Raw genomic sequence first — 17,919 nt, 5'->3', positions numbered from 1 at the left:
AGGGTTTCTCATTTCATCCACAACAATAAACCCATAACATAACTACATGCGGCTTGGTTTGCTAGCTTTTTCCACGCCTTGAAATGAACCTACGGTTGTATAATACATATATTGAGGGATACAATGAAACCCTAAGTGATGACGATTCTTAGGTTTAAAAATCCGACTAATATGTACCGAATCGATGCGAGAAAAACAAGGAGGTGAGCGAGTATACCTTGCTCTCGAAGATCTACGGATCAAATCAAGGTTTTCAAGGTCCAATATGTCGATTCGTGAGGTAGGATAAAGTGGCGAGAAAAAAATCCGAGGAGAAATAAGAGGAAGAACGCTCGGGGAAGAAGTACAGGCAGGGTTAAATGCAGGTGGCTCGGCGCCATTCAGACTGGCGCCGAGCTCGGCGCTGAGCTCGGCGCTAGAGTGACTGGCGCCTCGCCCCTGGCAGGCCATTTGCCCGTGCCTAGGACCTCGGCGCCAGTCACCGTGGCGCCGAGCTTGGCGCCACTCACTCTGGCGTCGAGCCAAGGGTCCATTTCTGGAATTGTTTCCGCCAGGGGTCTATTTGAGAGAAACTTTCGAAAAAAGTGCCAAATGGTAAAAAATTCGGGTATATTTTCTTGTGATATTTTGCCTTGTGTTGCTGCCCTGTTGTTTGGTAGCTTGGCTGTACATGTAGTCATGTACAATATTGAGCTACCCCTCATAGATGAGTTTCTACTCTTTACCTATTATTTGATTTTTCTGTTTTCAGATTATTAACTTGCCTCTCTTTGATTGTTAGATGTTGTTGAATGCAAGAAACCAAGGAGGAAAGGAACTGATGTCAAAAACAAGTGTGTAGCAAGAGGTGTGGTCACTGTTATTACTTCTAGTTGTGTTATTAGTACTGATTTTGCTCTCAGCATCGCAAAAAGTAAAAAACAAAACAAAAACGTTTAATCACGTTTAATCTACGTTTAAACTTCTAAAACTCTAAACCATAGGCTAGCGTTCGCCTAGCGTCTAGCGTTTTTTTGAACATTGACAAACATCAAGAGTTTTTAAAGTATTTAGTTTCAAGGATTTTCTAGAAACACCGAGAACTTTTAACCCTTATACAACAAGGTGTTCTAGGCAGGTGAATCTCCACACACAAACAAAACAAATGGAACTAACATGACAACCAAGAAAGAATAGAACACAAGAACCAGCCCAACTCAACTATTAAGCACATGCATTCAAATTTACACAAGAACCAACCCGACATATAAGGTTCTTTTTGTTGTGCAGTTGTTTTTGGCGAGATAAACTCATATCATGTGCCTATATTCTTAGTACAAAAAAGACTTTGCTATTTCGGCACACATTAATAGTTCATCAGAAAAAAAAAGTTTGGCCACTTGTTGGTTGGAGAAGCCTCATCTCTACACCTCTATAATATACACCAAAACTTTCTTTACTAAATCCACCCCGCTCAACCACCCCCACAGTCATGCCTAATCTAAGTCCATCCAAATTCGTGTACCAAAGTAATATCTCCTCAAACCATCTTCTCTTACTCATTCAAGATGGGGAAATTTGTAGGATACTCGGGCATTCCTATTGCCTTCGCTACCTCAATTTTGCGCCGTCCGTCTCTTCATCTGATTCTACGCTGGCCATTTGATCTATGCTCGTTGACTTTTTTTATTTTCTGTCCAAGTTGTGGGACCCACTTTAATATAGTATAGTACTCCCTCGGTTCCAAATTATAAGTCGCTTTGATTTTTTTGGTTCATCCATTATGCTTATGTATCTAGACATATTATTATATTTAGATACATAGCAACATTGATATACCAAAAAAGTCAAAACGACTTATAATTTGTAACGGAGAAGGTACTATTCAATTTTGGAAAGCGCGCCCAATATTTTGGATCTCAAAGGCTGCAGCGCATTTCCTCCCCTGTTCTCTCGGCAGTCACTCATGTAATTTAAAGTTCTAGTTTGTTGACTCTATTATTACAGTGTTTACTACAAGTAATTCTTTAAAAAAGTATATGTAATTATTTAGAAAAGTAGGTGTAACTGTTATTATTTATATATTTAATTCTTTTTTACATATGCTATTTGATTTTGCTATGTAATTATATATGTAATTTGACAAAGAATTTTTCACGTCCGTCTCATCCTATCTGAATTTCTTTGCAACACACCTGAGTAATCTTAGCCTTTGTCTAACTTTAGAAAAAAAATTTGCACATCTGTTTCATATATATGCTATTTGATTTTCCTTTGTTAAACTCACTTGAATAACATCTGCCTTTGTCTAACTATAGAAAAAAATTGACATTCTGTTACATTTGATTTCTGAATTTGTTTTGTTAAACAAACCACAAACCTTTTTCTTTTTCTGTTTTATTTGCTTGTATTTGATTTATTTGTTCACTAAATTCTGGTATTAGGTCCTCCTGTAATACCTTTTTTTTTGCTACCGTTCATTAAGCCATTTTGTCGAGGCAAAATACCCAGGTGCTGACCAGCTTGCAATTACCCGAGCTCCAAATACACACGTCCCCGTTCCAAAGGCCAAAATCATGACGTCATTGAAGCCAGAACCCCACCCCACGGCCACGCAGATTTTTTTTAACATTTTCGTAAAACAAATTCTAAATCTAACACCGTTGCTTTTTATTTTCAAATCTTACCCGTTTGGCCACGCCTAAGTCCATGGCGCGGTCAAAACACGCTGCCGCACCACATGCATCGGCGCAGCACGATCTGCGGACAACGATTTCCACGTGTAAATCCTTGCCGCGCTACTCCCGTTGTCGTGGCAGCACTGTAGCATCAGGCCAACCAGACTGGCGTGGCAAGGCACAACATTAGAAAAATTATGTCTTTTCATATGACCTTGGATGAAAATGATCTTTATATGAAAATTATAGCTCTCGATGAGATCTACAACTTACTAGTTTTGAGTTTTTTCATCTGAGGTCGTTAAGATGCTAAAAAAAATTAATCGCGGATACACGCTTGTCGCTTTAGAAAAATCATATCTTTGTTATATGGAGTTAAATGGAGACACTTTCTATATGAAAATTGTAGCTATCGACAAGATCTACAACTTTTTAGTTTTGAGTTTTTCCATTTAAGGTCGTTAAGATGCTCAAAAAAATTAAACAAAATTTCAGCCGTATATTTATCGAGTACAAGCGCTTGTCGCCTTGGAAAAATCATATCTTTGTTATATGGAGTCAAATGGAGATACTTTCTATATGAAAATTGTGGCTCTAGATGGGATCTACAAATTTATAGTTTTGAGTTTTTGCATTTGAGATTACTAAGATGTTCAGAAAAAATAATATAAAGTTTCAGCATCGTATTAATCGCGTACAAGCTCTTATCACCTTAGAAAAATCTTATTTTTTTTGTACGGTGTCAAATGAAGATATTTTTACATAAAAGTTATAACACTTGATGAGATCTATAAGTTTAAAGTTTAAAGATTTTTCATTTGAGGTCGTTATCTTGGGTGTGCCACGTGACTGATTACTAATCGAGAGTCAACTCGGGAGTTCAGGTGCTACCAAAAAATAGAGAGTTTAATCATATTTTGGTTGCTAAAGGTGAGTTAGACCAACAATAAAGTTTTTAACCTCAGGACTTGTAGGCACCTCAATAAAATCTTAGAGGTCCATCCAGCTCCAAGGGCTCTATGGTTGCATTTTCCTTTTATTTTTAAGAACTTTTTCTTTTGGTGAGGCTGCAAAGACCTTTTTTTTTTCTTCCAGTAAGGTTTCTTCTTGTATTTCTTCTGAGGGTTCTATCCTAGAGAGAAAGATAAGAAGCTAGGACTCCACGGTTCAAAGGGCTTCAAAATAAAATTTCGAACCGTCTGTTCGCTTGAGCTTATTAACCAGCCAGAAAATAGTGTTTTTCTCTCACAACAAATCAGCCATATAAATCAGCTGGAGCCAAAATAAGTCCTGCCGAACAGGCCCAAAGCGAATAGCAGGTGGAAGTGGCATCAGACACCAATGAAACCTTTTATAAATTCTATTAAATAACTTATTCAAATTATTACTGAATTTTCTTTTGAATGAAAGTAGCATCAGATGCCAATAAAACCTTTTATAAATTTTATTAAAGAATAACTTATTCAAATTATTGTTGAATTTTTTTATGACATGATATCTCATAGTTTAATTTCTAAGTTTATTAGACCTCACCAATTTTACAATTAACAAAGTCTACTATTACGTAACTTTTTTTCACCATCTTTAGATTAAAAATTTATGCGTAGCGATGGCGATAGTGTAAGTGAGATAATAATAGTACCACGGCCATTGCACGAGGTTGGTGCACAGTTCTTTTCTGTGAGCACCATAATACTATCGCCTAACAAACCATTCATCTTCATACGTTCTGAACTCCCGAGTCGACTCTCGATTAGTAATCACTCACATCGCGCGCAAAAGATAATGACCTCAAATGAAAAAAAACTCAAAACTATAAAGTTGTAGATCCAATTAAGTGCTACAACTTTTATGTAAAAAATATCTTCATTTAGCACCATACAAAAAAGATAAGATTTTCCCAAGGCGACCAGAGCTTGTACGCGATTAATATGATGCTGAAACTTTATATTATTTTTTCTGAACATCCTAGTAATCTCAAATGCAGAAACTCAAAACTATAGATTCGTAGATCCCATTTAGAGCAACAACTTTCATATAGAAAGTATCTCCATTTAGCTCCATATAACAAAGATATGATTTTTCTAAGGCGACAAGCGCTTGTACGTGATTAATATACTGCTGAAATTTTATTTAATTTTTTGAGCCTCTTAACGATCTCAAATGGAAAAATTTAAAACTAGAAAGTTGTAGATCTCATCGAGCGCTACAATTTTCATATAGAAAGTATCTCCATTTGACTCCATATAACAAAGATATGATTTTTCCAAGGCGACAATTGCTTATACGTGATTAATATACTGCTGAAATATTGTTTAATTTTTTTAGCATCTTAACCACCTCAAATGGAAAAACTCAAAACTAGAAAGTTATAGATCTCGTCAAGAACTACAATTTTCATATAAAGATCATCTTCATCCGAAATCATATGAAAAAGATATCATTTTTCTAAGGGCGTGCCTTGCCATGCTAGGTTGACGTGCTACAGTGCTACCGAGCCAACGGGAGTGGCGCAACAAAAATTTACGCGTGGAAATCATTGTCCGACATGACAGATTGTGCCGCGCCGATGCATATGGCGCGACAGCGTGTTTTGGCCGTGTCATGGACTTAGACGTGGCCAAACAGGTTAGATTTGAAAAAAAAAAGCAACTGTGTTAGATTTGGAATTTGTTTTAAGAAAAGGTTAGAAATAAAAAAAAATTCCCCACGCACACGCCCCAGATGCTGTCTCCACCCTGCGATACCCGTTTGCATTTTCCTATTTTTGTCATAAAAGCAAAATTCAATAATAAATTACTATTTTGCAGTTTGCTATTTTTGCCGTAAATTGCGAGAGGACGTACGTGAACGTGATTTCCGGTTTCTATTTTTGCCGTAATTTTTATTTGTGGTTGCAGGAGGATCGTACCTGCGGCTAGCTAGCTATATATATATCTCTTTCTTTGCATTATATTGCGTCGTACGTCCTCCCTCCACCATATCCGTCGTCATGGCTTCAGCAGCTGGTTCCGCCGCTTCAAAGGTGGCCGCCGCCGCCGCCTTGTGCGTCCTGCTCGTCCTCAGCATTGGCCGCCCAGCCTCCTTTGCGTGGGAGACGGCGGAGAGGAAGAAGTTGACGCCGGAGGAATGCAAAGAAACCTGCCAAAGCGCAGGTAACCTCCTTTGCGTGGACCTGGTGTATTGTACATGGCCAGCGGATCGATGTCAAAAATGCAAGGACAAGACAGGTCGGTGCATCGACGAATGCCTAAAGGCCTGATGATGTATGGATCGTGTGACGTGACCATGTAGCGATAAACATCGATCTGCCCAGCCGGTGTGTTTTCTACTTCTCTTTCGTTCTTTTACTATTTATTTATTTACCTCTGATATGATGACGACTAACAAATCGTAAACTATATGTATGCAGGGTTGCTTGTGCTGTTATATATTCTACCAAGTAATGTATGTTTTATGTTTGCTTTGGCCTTTGGCGTACGCCGTATATACGCGGCGTACAACAAATAAGTGAGACGGATCGGATGCCGGCCAGCCAGACTTCATGTTGTTCAAACTTAAAACTATATATATGCCGCGTGTATTTATGTACGCGACAGTGGTGCATATTTCCTTACAGTGTTTCATATTTCTTCATGTGATAAAAATGTTTTGTTTTCTTTGTATCCTCGAGTTTAAAATATTTTGGGGATGGAGAAAGTCGTCGGTGGGTGAGTCCCTCAAATGATGTTGTCGCCTCTTCAAAGGATCAATCCTTATATGACATTCATTATGTGACAAAAATATTTAGTTATACAATATATGAGATGTGAATCTTAATGAATCTGATTGTTGTTTTATTTTTTTTACAAATTTTATCTTGTTTTGTTTTTATCGTAGCGTTAGCACGGGTACACAACTAGTCTCTATCTCTACCTAATACTAAAGAGGCAAAATTTCTGCCTCAAAGTTCGTCTGGACTAATTTTCGTCGGGACCATCCCAATCTGAAATCAAATAGGTTTTCTCAGATCTCCCAAATCTATACAAGGATTTTTCAAAACGGCAAGCCCAAATCTACAAGAAGGTGCCCAGGACCAAATTGAGTCCGAATCAAAATCCACAAAGCACAGCAATCCAAATCCAATACCAAATCAGACTAACTTTAGAAAGACAACTTATAAAATAAAAAAATTGGCGTTGACAACCTCGGCGATGGAGTTGCTCACGGGAGCGCGCACTGGGGTCGCATCGGGAGCGAGCACGTCGGGCACGCACGTCGGGCCTCAGACGCGTTCCCAAGCTGCCAACGCGACGGCGACAGCACACCATGGTGTGTGGAGGCGTGTGGCCACCAGGGATGCGGGCCATGCGGCTGCCAGGGCACCTGGGCTCGCCGCTCGCGACCGCCGGGACGCCTGAGCGCCACTACAGGGCGGCTCGACGGAGCCGCACGTGCAGCCACCAGGGACGCAGGCCACGCGGCTGCCGGGGCTCCTGGGCTCGCTGCTCGCGACCGCCGGGACGCCAGAGCACCACGGCAGGGCGGCTCGACGGAGCCTCGCGCAGTCACCGTTGCATGCGAGCTCCGACGAGCGGCCTAGCGGCGACACGGGTCAGCCCATTGGTGGACCCAGCACTAGGGCCACTAGGGCCGTGGCCCTAGTCGTGGCCCAAGTAACAAGGGAGCAATTCTTCAATTTTTTGGCCCATCAGACATCAGCCCAACCAAGAAGTCCAAGCCAAGCCAGGGAATAGGGCAGCGCTCGCTCGCATCTGGATGGAGTCTAACCGCCTCGCACGCTTGACGGCGTGAGTCGCGTCTGGAGCCACGCTGCTCCGCGCCGTCGTCTGCGGCCAGGTGCGTCGCCCGTCGCCACTCGCCCCCCTCTGTTCTGCGCTCCGCCCCTCACCTGCTCGCCCCCTACGCTATGCACTCCGCGGCTCCGACCTCGGCAGGTCTCCGGCCGCCCGGCCGGCCGCTGCCCAACGCCCTAGTGGTGGCTGCCCGTCGCTCGCTGCCCAGCGCCCCAGTGGCGTCCGCCCTGGCCCCGCTCAGCTGCCCGTCGCTCGCCAGGCAGCCAGGGGGCGCTGCGCCGCTGCCCGCTGGGCACTGGCCAAATCAAGCAGGACCAGGTGAACTGGAAGACAGAAGCAGAGCCCTGGTTTGCATCTGGTTTCCCAATTTCAAATTTTCAACCCTTTGTTGCAGTTTGTATTTTGAAAAGTTTCTATTAGGGGGCTACTGAACAACAAACTTTCTTTGAGACTCCTCTCAATTTGCAAATTTTCTTTGAAAATAGTTGTTTTTCTATGTGACATAGATTATGGTGTAGCTTTAGGATTTTGGCCGCTAAAATTTGGCCTTAGTCTTGGCTAAATTCTGGGTCCGCCACTGGGTCAGCCTGCCGTGCGCGCTCCTGTCAGTGGCACCCCTCAGCTCGGCTCCGCACGTTCCAACACCGGCGCCACCTGCTCGTCTGCCGTGCTCTCTCAGCTGCACGACGCGAGAAGGACGGAGGAAGAAGAGAAAGTGAAGCTAGGGTTTTTTTTTTGGGACAGCGGCAGATTGGTTTTGTTCCTGAGGACGTCGGATTGGCATCAACGGTTCAGATCAAGCTGGTAGCTAAGTGGGCCTGCGGGGCATCGCAGACCAGCGTGCTTGCGCGGCCCACACTAGTAAAGAAAAGATTTTTAGAGACGGTTAAAATCGATTTTTAGAGATGGTTTTAAAAACCGCTGAGGTGGTTTTAAAACCGTCTCTAAAATGGATTTTCGGTTAAAGCCCACGCGGGCGTTCAGCAGGCCAAATGGCCGAATAAACCGTTTTCTGTCCGCGTTCTTTTTCTCGTTTCGTCTCATTTTCATCTCTCGTTTTTTTGTCCAGTTCGTTCGGAGATGTTCCGTAGTCCATATGTCTTGCTGCCCCTGCTGCAGGACTGTGGCGTCCCGTGCCACTCTTTTCGTGATTTTTTTGTTTTTAAATGTAACTCTATTTTTCTTATAAAGATAAAAAATAAATAGTAAACATAGTATTACGGGTCTTCGAAACTTGGACCATTGCCTAATAAATAAATATAAATATTTCCATCCTTAAGTTGTCGACGTAATTTTATTAGAAAAAAATTATTATTATTACATAAATTAATTGATGGCCTAACTAATCAAACTATAAACCACTACAGGAAACTGGATCTTTGCCGAGTGCGTAGAGGTTTGCCGAGTGGCAAAACTCGGGCACTCGGCAAAGAGCCACTTTGCCGAGCGCCAAACCCAGCACTCGGCAAAGAACGCTTTGCCGAGTGCCTGACTCTCGGCAAACTCAGGCACTCGGCAAAGAAGTTCTTTGCCGAGTGCCGGGCTCTCGGCAAACATGGGCACTCGGCAAAGAGTGCCAGGGGGCAAACGGCATCCATGGCCGTCACCTTTACCGAGTGCCGGCCGTTAGGCACTCGGCAAAGAGCTGCCACGTGGCCGGCTCAGGGGCCACCAGGCCGGCTCGCCTTTGCCGAGTGCCACGTGGTCGGCACTCGGCAAAGGACCTCTTTGCCGAGTGTCAGCCCTAGCACTCGGCAAATTTTTTTTTTATTTTGGCCGCCAGTTTTATTGTGAAGCATTCCTACAGTACCATGATCAACATGTTCAAATTTGGCATATTTTTAGTACATTTTGCTATATTTTTTCACTTTATTTCGATTTGTTGAATTTTTCCGAAAAATGTAGGTTTGAACTGCGGGTGCATCGAATATTCGATTTGAATGATTCAAAAAATAATATTCTTGTTTTTGAGTGTAAAGTTAGGCCAAATCCATGAACTGACCCAAAATTTCGATCAATGTGCGCACGGGGCAATGCCACCATCTTCCGTGCGGGCGGTTTTTTAATTCTAAAAAATGCAAACGAATTCCGAAAATAGCGAAACTTGTCGAGATGTCATGATATCGTATGCGTATGCTGTGGTAAAAATGTGAAAAAGTTTCGAGCACGTTGCACGTACGATGTTCACAAACCAGTACATCCCCACATGCGGCCAAAATCAAAAAAAAAAAAAAATTGCCGAGTGCTAGGGCTGGCACTCGGCAAAGAGGTCCTTTGCCGAGTGCCGACCACGTGGCACTCGGCAAAGGCGAGCCGGCCTGGTGGCCCCTGAGCCGGCCACGTGGGCCCACCACAAAACTGCCTGCGCACGGCCACACACACATGCGAGCACACCTGCGCCCGCCGCCGTCGCACGCCACCGCACAGCGCCGCCGCTGCCGCCGCACGCGTCGCCTCGCCCCGGCCCTGCCCCGGCGCGCCGCCTCGGCCCAGTCCTGGCGCCGCCCCGGTCCGGCCCCGCCACGCCGCCGCCACACCGCGCCCTGGCCATGCCCCGCTGCGCCGATAGGCCCCGTCCCCGGCCCTGGCCCCGGCCGTGCCTCGCCGCGCCGCCCGGCCCTGCCCCGGCGCGCGCCTTGGCCCTGTCCCGGCGTCGCCGTGCCGTCGCATCGCCACCCTTGTCTGGCCCCGCCGCACCGCCACCCCTAGCCCCGGCCCCTTGCCGCCGTCCCCAGCCCCGGCCCTTGGCCCCGGCCAGTCGGAGAAGAGGAGGAAGGAGAGGAAGGAGGAAGGAAGAGGGGGAAGAAGGAGAAGGCGACGGAGAAGGAGAGGAGGAGGCGGAAAAGGGGGGGAGGAGGAGGAAGCGCCACCAACCAACCCATCCCCAACGCCTAGCCATCCTCGCACGTCATCGACCACACCTCGCTCGGCAGCCCACCAGTCCATCCACGCTGTCCTAGGTACACTCTCTTTTCTCCTTTTTCCTTTCTCGTAGTAGTGTAGCTGTGTGTTGTGTTGTGTTGTGTTGTGGTGGAGGTGGTGGTGTGGTTGTGGTGGAGTAAATGGAGGTGTTTGTGGAGGTGGAAGTGGTGGTGGGGTTGTGGTGGTAGTGGTGATGGAGGTGGATGTAGAGTTGGAGGTGGAGGAGGTTTTATGGCTTCATAATTAAAGTATATGGTTGTGATGTATGCTTGTGGTGTTAAATGTGTACTTGTGGATGTTTGTGTGGTTGCCGGCCATCGTGCCGATGATTTTTTGCAGGTTTTGGGAACCTCACCGTGTAGGGGAGGTTCTGCCGATTTTTTTTTTGGAAATGATAGTATTTTCTTGTTTTGTAGAGAAGAGCGGATCCGGAGTAGCCCTGCGCCGTGCCGGTCTGCCTGCACAGCATCGCCTCACCACAGCACCGCCACCCTAGGTATAACCCCTGTACCCGTACCTTGGTCGTAGATCTCGTCACCTAGTTAGGCGTCTCCCATCCGAAAGAGATACGATTCCCACCGTATCTCTTTCAGATTGACCACATTTTTTGGATAGCCCGTGGATACGTAGATGGGTTAGCTTCCATGTTCTGCTCCCATCCGAGTCGGAGTTTCGGCAGCACCTCCCCGTTGTTCTCCGGATACACACTCTCCTTTGCAGGACGTGTATCGGGAGAACAGCAGGGAGGTGCTGCCGAAATTCCGTCTCGGATAGGAGCGGAGCATGGAAGCTAACCTTATCTACACACCTCGGGTGGGATTAGGACCTATCCTTCACCTATTAGAGGGTAGGAATGCCATGTAGATGCAATTGCTGGTTTTATTACTCGCTTACATATGTGTATGACAGAGGATGGATAACCGTGAGTGGATGTACACGGGCTACGCAAGTAAGAGCCATGAATGGGTTAGGGGGACCGGTCATTTCCTGGAGCATGCATTTGGCAGGGCTGCTAAAGGGTCGAGTCGGATGTCGTGTCCCTACAACAAATGTAAGAACACGAAAGAGTCAGGTGGTGAGAGATCTTTACAAGCATGGATTCGTTGCAAACTATACCCGCTGGATCTACCATGGTGAAGGCGATCGTATTAGAGAGGAGGTGGTGAGACCACGCCTTGAGGAGTATGATGGAGATGCCAGGATGGCAGACATGATGGTAGACTTTCACGATGCATGGTTCGTTGAAGGATTGGAGGAGGAGGAGGATCCAGAGGAAACCGCAAAGGCGTTCTTAGCCATGCTGGATTCAGCATAGAAGCCCCTTCACGAGAAGACAATGGTTTCACAGCTGGATGCCATTTCACGCCTAATAGCGTTGAAGTCGCAATTGAGCCTGAGTTGAGACGACTTCGATGCCATGTTGATAGTTTTGGGCAAACTGCTTCCAGAGGGTCACATCCTGCCGAAGAACATGTACGAGTCACAGAGACTCCTTCATGCACTTAAGATGCTGTATGAGCCGATCCATGCTTGTCCGAACGGGTGCGTCCTATTTAGGGGAGACCACGAGAAAGCAACGCATTGTCCAAAGTGCAACGCCTCTAGGTTTGTGGAGGTAGACGGTAGTGATGGCAAGAAGAAACAGTCTAAGATCCCCGAGAAGGTCCTACGGTACCTTCCTTTCCTACCGAGGATCCAACGGCCGTACATGACAGAGGAGTTCACGAAACAAATGACATGGCACAAGAATGGCAAAAGATACAGTCCTAACAAGATGATACACCTATCGGATGGTGATGCATGGAAGCACTTCGATGACATGCATCCTAGCAAAGCTATGGAGGCTCGGAATGTACATGTAGTGCTGGCAACAGATGGGTTCAACCCGTTTGGAATGATGGCGGCCCCGTACACTTGTTGGCCTATTTTCGTGATCCCCCTCAATCTTCCCCCCGGCATCATTTTTGAACCCTGGAACGTGTTCTTGTCGCTGATAATACCTGGACACTCGGGCAACAATATGGGTGTGTTCATGCAGCCAGTGTGGGATGAATTGCAAGATGATTGGGAAAAGGGGGTACTGACGTATGACCGAGCTACAAAGAACTTCACAATGCATGTGTGGTACTAGTATTCAATGCATGACTTCCTGGCGTATGGCATATTAAGCGCATGGTGTGTTCATGGGAAGTTCCCTTGCCCAACATGCAAGGTAGCTGTGATGTTCACCTGGCTGAACAAGGGTGGCAAGTATTCTTCGTTCGACAAACATCATCAATTCCTGCCTGACAACCATGAATTCAGAAGAGACATCAAGCACTTCACGAAAGGTGTTGAAGTCACCGACCCCATTCCTCAGATTATGGGCGGTGCCGAGGTCCTTGCCGAGATAGAGGCTCTCCAAATTGATGAAGTCAAGGGTGGTTTTATTGGATATGGTACCGAACACATGTGGACTCATATATCAGGCTTGACTAGGCTCCCCTACTTCAAGGACCTTCTTCTTCCACACAACATCAATGTAATGCACATAGAAAAGAATGTCGATGAGGCACTCTAGGCAACACTCTTGGACATAAAGGAAAAGTCAAAGGACAACATTAAGGCTAGACTGGACGTGGAAAAGATGTGCGATAGACCAAAGCTAGTGATGAAGACCCCTGTGATCGGCAAGAGATGGAAAAGGGGCCCTTCCGATTACATCCTGAAAAGGGGCAATAGGAAGGAAGTACTGCAGTGGATCAAGACGTTAATGTTCCCTGATGGGTATGCGGCAAATCTGAGTAGGGGAGTGAACTTCAAGACTATGAAAGTCAACGGGATGAAGAGTCATGACTTCCACATATGGATTCAGTGGCTCCTTCCTGCGATGACCTGGGGATACCTCCCCGAGCCAGTGTGGCGCGTACTGGTAGAGTTGAGCTATTTCTTCCGCCCGCTTTGTGCCAAGGAGTTATCTCGGGCCGTGATTGCTGAATTGGAGCGTGTTGCACCTTTGTTGCTCTGCAAGATGGAGATGATCTTTCCACCCGGCTTCTTCCTGCCGATGCAACATCTGATTTTGCACCTACCGCGCGAGGCACGTTTGGGGGGGGGGCGTGTAGGCCTGTTGGTGCTATCCAATCGATAGGTGTCTAAAGGTTCTTCGAAAAAAGTGCAGAAATAAAGCCAAAATTGAGGCTTCCGTGGAAGAGGCATTCATTCTAGAGGAGGTGTCGAACTTCACAACGGCGTACTATAATGAGACCCTTCCCAGCGTGCACAATCCACCCCCTCGTCACAACGCCGTCGAGAGTTCATCGAACCTCAGCCTTTTCACAGGGCAACTCGGAAGAGGAAGCACAAGTACCCCCAAGAACTTGTGAGATTATGAGTGGCGCACTATCTTCCTCTACGTGTTGTTGAACATTGAAGAAGTGAATCCTTATTAGAGGTAAGTTCTCAATGAGCTTGTTACATACGCCGTCACTATCCTCCACCTATCGATCCGACCCCCTTGTCTCTTGTTTTTTCAGGGAATTTATTAATGAATACTGGAGAGGGAATAGGGCTCCTTTCCTGGTTCTGTACGAAGGTACCATCCAACTTACCTCGTTCCAATTTTGAGATTCCACTTTGCTCCTAGGAGCGAGTAATGTAACGATCTACCTGGCCTCACCTTGCAGGCCCGCACGGATGCAGAAATGAGTGATGAATTGAAATAGGTTGGCAGGGGCTTCTCCCATAGGGTCAAGTCATTCACCGTTTATGATGCGAATGGCTATCGCTTTCGCACGAGAAGCTACGAGGAGAGTCGGCCCAACCGAAGCACCACGTGCACTGGAGTTCGTACGCCCAACACCGATGAGCACAACTATTATGACATAGTCAAAGAAATATACGAGCTCAACTTTTAGGGTCCTAAAGCTCTTAATCCAGTGGTTTTCAAATGCCATTGGTTCAATCCTGAAGTCACGAGAAGAGCCCCTGAGATTGGGCAAGTCAAAATTTGACAGGATTCCGTCTATAAAGGAGACGATGTCTATATTGTGGCTCAACAGGCCAGGCAAGTTTATTATCTCCCATGGGCATGCCAAAAAGACGAGAAGCTTATGGGTTGGTACCTTGTGCACTTGGTATCGCCGCGCGGTAAAGCGCCTGTCCCAAACGATGATGATTACAACTTTGACCCAAAGACAGATAGCGGAGAGTTCTATCAACCCGAGGGGCTAGAAGGGAGTATGGAGATAGACATAACTTTGCTGATGGGCATGGAAGTAGACAATGACATCGATGAGGACGAGGGTGATGAGGTGCAGAATGCCAAGGACTTAAGAATGCTTGAGCGATGGAGGATGGAGCGCGATGGAGTTGTTGAGGATGATGTAGATGATGAGGACGATGTAGATGATGAGGACGATGGAGATGATGCCGTTCGTGGATATGATGAGGACTTATACGAGCTCGACAATATTGATAGTAATGACGATAATAGTGATAGTGATAGTGATGATGACGACGACACGCCAGTCACTACCGTTTGTGGAGATAATTTCTAATTCATGTAATAATATATTGTTATTATTATTACCTTGCAATTATGTTTCATTCATTTTGCATCTCTTTACAAGTACTTCTCGTTTATTTGTGAACAAGGGTTTAATCTTTGTCATTGCAGGCACTCGAAAAAATGCCGGGTGGAAGGCGGCAGCAATGACAGGGGATCACCTCGGTCTACCAGAGGGACCGCTCACCCACCGCCAACGAGGAGCCACCATCGGTGGAGCCGTCGATGAGTAGGGAGAGGAGGCCCTACGGACGTCGCTCGGCGACGAGGAGGCTAGAGTTGCCTCCTGACCCGACGCCCCAACAGGGGGTGACAACGACGATGACCGGCAGTTCCTCTTCCTCATCAGACTCGGACCACGGGGGCGAGGCGACACCAGGGGAGATGCCTTCCTTAGGTTCGAGCAAGGTCTACTCGCGTGGGCCCTCGTCCCTCCCTTCAGCGCCGCTCGCGCCTTCCCACCGCCCGGTGATTCGACCCTACGGTGACAAGTAAGTAACCATTGATGTTTTCACTACTTATTCATATGACATGTTGAAAATCGTACTTTAGACTAACAATTCTTCTTAATGACTGGTGTAGTAACTGGACGATTGTGAGCGGAGGGGGCAATGCACGCCATGTCAATGGCATCCAGAGCCTCCTGCTTTGGAAGCACTACCCTGGCAGGGTCACCCACGCTGGGGTGACAGGGCCGTCCTGGTCGTGGGAGCACTTCGCCAGCATCGTGGACCCCGACCACGACACCCTTGCAACAAGGATCAAGAGGGAGTTTTGGGTGAGTCTTCATCGCACCACATTGCTCAGTACTACGCATTCGTTGGACGTTCTTGAAATAATGAAATGATACATGATGTCTGTATGCAGGACTACTTCACGTGCGAGGATGGGAAACAGGCCGAGGCGGCGTGAGTGCAGGACAAGGTCTGCAGAGAGCGACTCAAGGACCTGTACCACGAGGGGCGTATCCAGTGCATCATCACCTACAACGCCGATGTGCTTGGCTGGGTGGTGAGGAAGAGGGAAGCCAGGCAGATGATGCTCCAGAGGGAGACCGACCTCACTAGGGAGCAGTACCTCCAGGTAAGTAGAAAACATTCATTCTGATTGCTTCCATGAAAAATAAGTAGGCTTCAATTCATCTTCTGACATGTCAAATACTTGATGTCATGCAGATGTGTCCTGCTTGGTGCTCCAAGTACAAAGACTGCTGGGTGGACATCGTGAACAAGTGGGTCTCGGAGGACACGTACACTCAGCGCAGAAGCCGTCGGAGGTGCCGCCTGGAGATGCAAGGGCCGTCACACCACCAAGGGAACCGGCCCCTCCTAGTCTACATGGAAAGATGGGTACGCTTCTGTTGATCTATTTATTTATTTATTCTAGCGCCCAATTGTCATTACTTGTAATCATCTTTGTGTTTTCCTCGCAGTCCCAGTCGCATGGTGGCCAGGAAATCAACAAGTTCATGGGGTATGCCTTGGCTCACAAGGGCCCAACGACAGCGGCAGACAACGTCTACAACCCGAAGGATGGGGCCGACGCATACACCAACGCGAGCGTCTACCCCAAGATTGCCGAGTACACCTCGGCGGCTCGCACGCGCCATGGGGAGGACTTCAATCCGGCCACCCAACCCCTAGATACGGACCTCGTGATGAGGTTGGGAGGAGGGAAGCAACACGGGCGGTAGTGGATGGCCAACAGCGCAATCGAGTCATCCTCTGTTCCCAGACTAAGCCAGATTCGACAAACCAGCACGAGCTCCTCTGACATCCCCATAGTACCTCGGCAGCCGAGCTCCACGCAGATGATGGCAACATTTCAGGTAAGTACAGTTTTATTCATCGTTCACTGGTTTTACACATGTACCTGGCCTTTGCATTGTTTAAACCTTGCGGGTGTAATATGTTAGGCCTAGCTGGCAGAGTTGCAGGACCAGCAGATGGCCCAGGCGGAGGCCCATCAGCGGCAGCTGGAGGCTGTCCAGCAGTAGTCGGCGCGTCAGCTGCAGGACGTGGCGACTTACTTTCAGGGCCTTCAGATCCTGGGTTTGGTCCTGCCTCTGTTGCCTCCCTCGCTGTTCGCTCCACCCCCTCCTCCTAGTCCTACAGGGACTCTGGTGAGTATATATGGTTGTTTATTGCTTTAGCTTGTGCGGCCATCCTGCAGGTACTAATGAGATCATTTCTCCTTTGTGCAGGCACAGTCGGCGGGTTCGAACCCGACTCCTCCAGGTGGCCCTTCTCCACAGCACGGGTGGCCGGTTGGCACGGTTGGCCCGACTCCACAGTACACGTGCCCAGGTGGCGTTCCTCCGTCTACGCAGCACGGGTACTCCGGGTGGATAGGTAGCCATTTTCCGTCGCCCGGGTGGACGTTCCAGGGTGGCCCTCCGCAGCAAGGGTGGCCTTCGTGGCCATCTGGGAGCTCTTCACACTCTGGGGGCCATGGGGACCAAGGGACGCAGTAGGTACCTCTCATTTCGCTTTTGGACTTGTGATGGTTATGTTGGACTAGTGATGGATTGGCTTCTATGAGGGTTATGTTGGACTAGTGATGGATTTGTATGGATGCACTTGTGATGGATGGATGGATTTGTTACGGATGAACTTGTGGATGGATTTGTGTTGAATTATATGGATGGAATGTGATATATATCTGATATATGTGATATTGTATGGATTTGTGTTGAATATATGTGATATTGCATGGATGGAATGTGAAAAAAACTGAATTTTTTTTACCCAGATTTGCCGAGTGCAAACACTCGGCAAAGCTGGGGAAGTTTTTCCCAGCACAACAGCTTTGCCGAGTGCTGACACGGCACTCGGCAAAGTGACCATAAATTTGCCGAGTGTCAGCACTCGGCAAAGATTGTTTCCAAAAAAAAATTACTTTGCCGAGTGCCTGTCAGAGCGGCACTCGGCAAATATTATTATTTTTTAAAAAAATTAAAAACTCTTTGCCGAGTGCCTGCCACGTCAGCACTCGGCAA

General features: G+C 47.0%; 1 long non-coding RNA gene and 1 pseudogene across 1 annotated transcript; both read left to right on the top strand.

The window, feature by feature from the left end:
* The first annotated feature begins 5,622 nt into the window (after positions 1 to 5,622).
* Positions 5,623 to 6,440, top strand: LOC136508242 (uncharacterized). The gene is made up of 2 exons (XR_010771910.1): positions 5,623 to 5,976; positions 6,070 to 6,440. It is a non-coding gene; the product is annotated as an uncharacterized lncRNA (long non-coding RNA).
* An 8,802-nt stretch (positions 6,441 to 15,242) lies between these two features.
* LOC136507725 (uncharacterized) lies at positions 15,243 to 16,660 on the top strand (annotated as a pseudogene).
* The last annotated feature ends 1,259 nt before the right edge of the window (positions 16,661 to 17,919 follow it).

The sequence above is a fragment of the Miscanthus floridulus genome, chromosome 15 (assembly GCF_019320115.1).
Source record: "Miscanthus floridulus cultivar M001 chromosome 15, ASM1932011v1, whole genome shotgun sequence".
In the NCBI taxonomy this organism is placed as follows: domain Eukaryota; kingdom Viridiplantae; phylum Streptophyta; class Magnoliopsida; order Poales; family Poaceae; genus Miscanthus; species Miscanthus floridulus.
The sequence above is the reverse complement of the archived record's forward strand: the minus strand, read 5'-3'. Positions and strand labels throughout refer to the sequence as shown.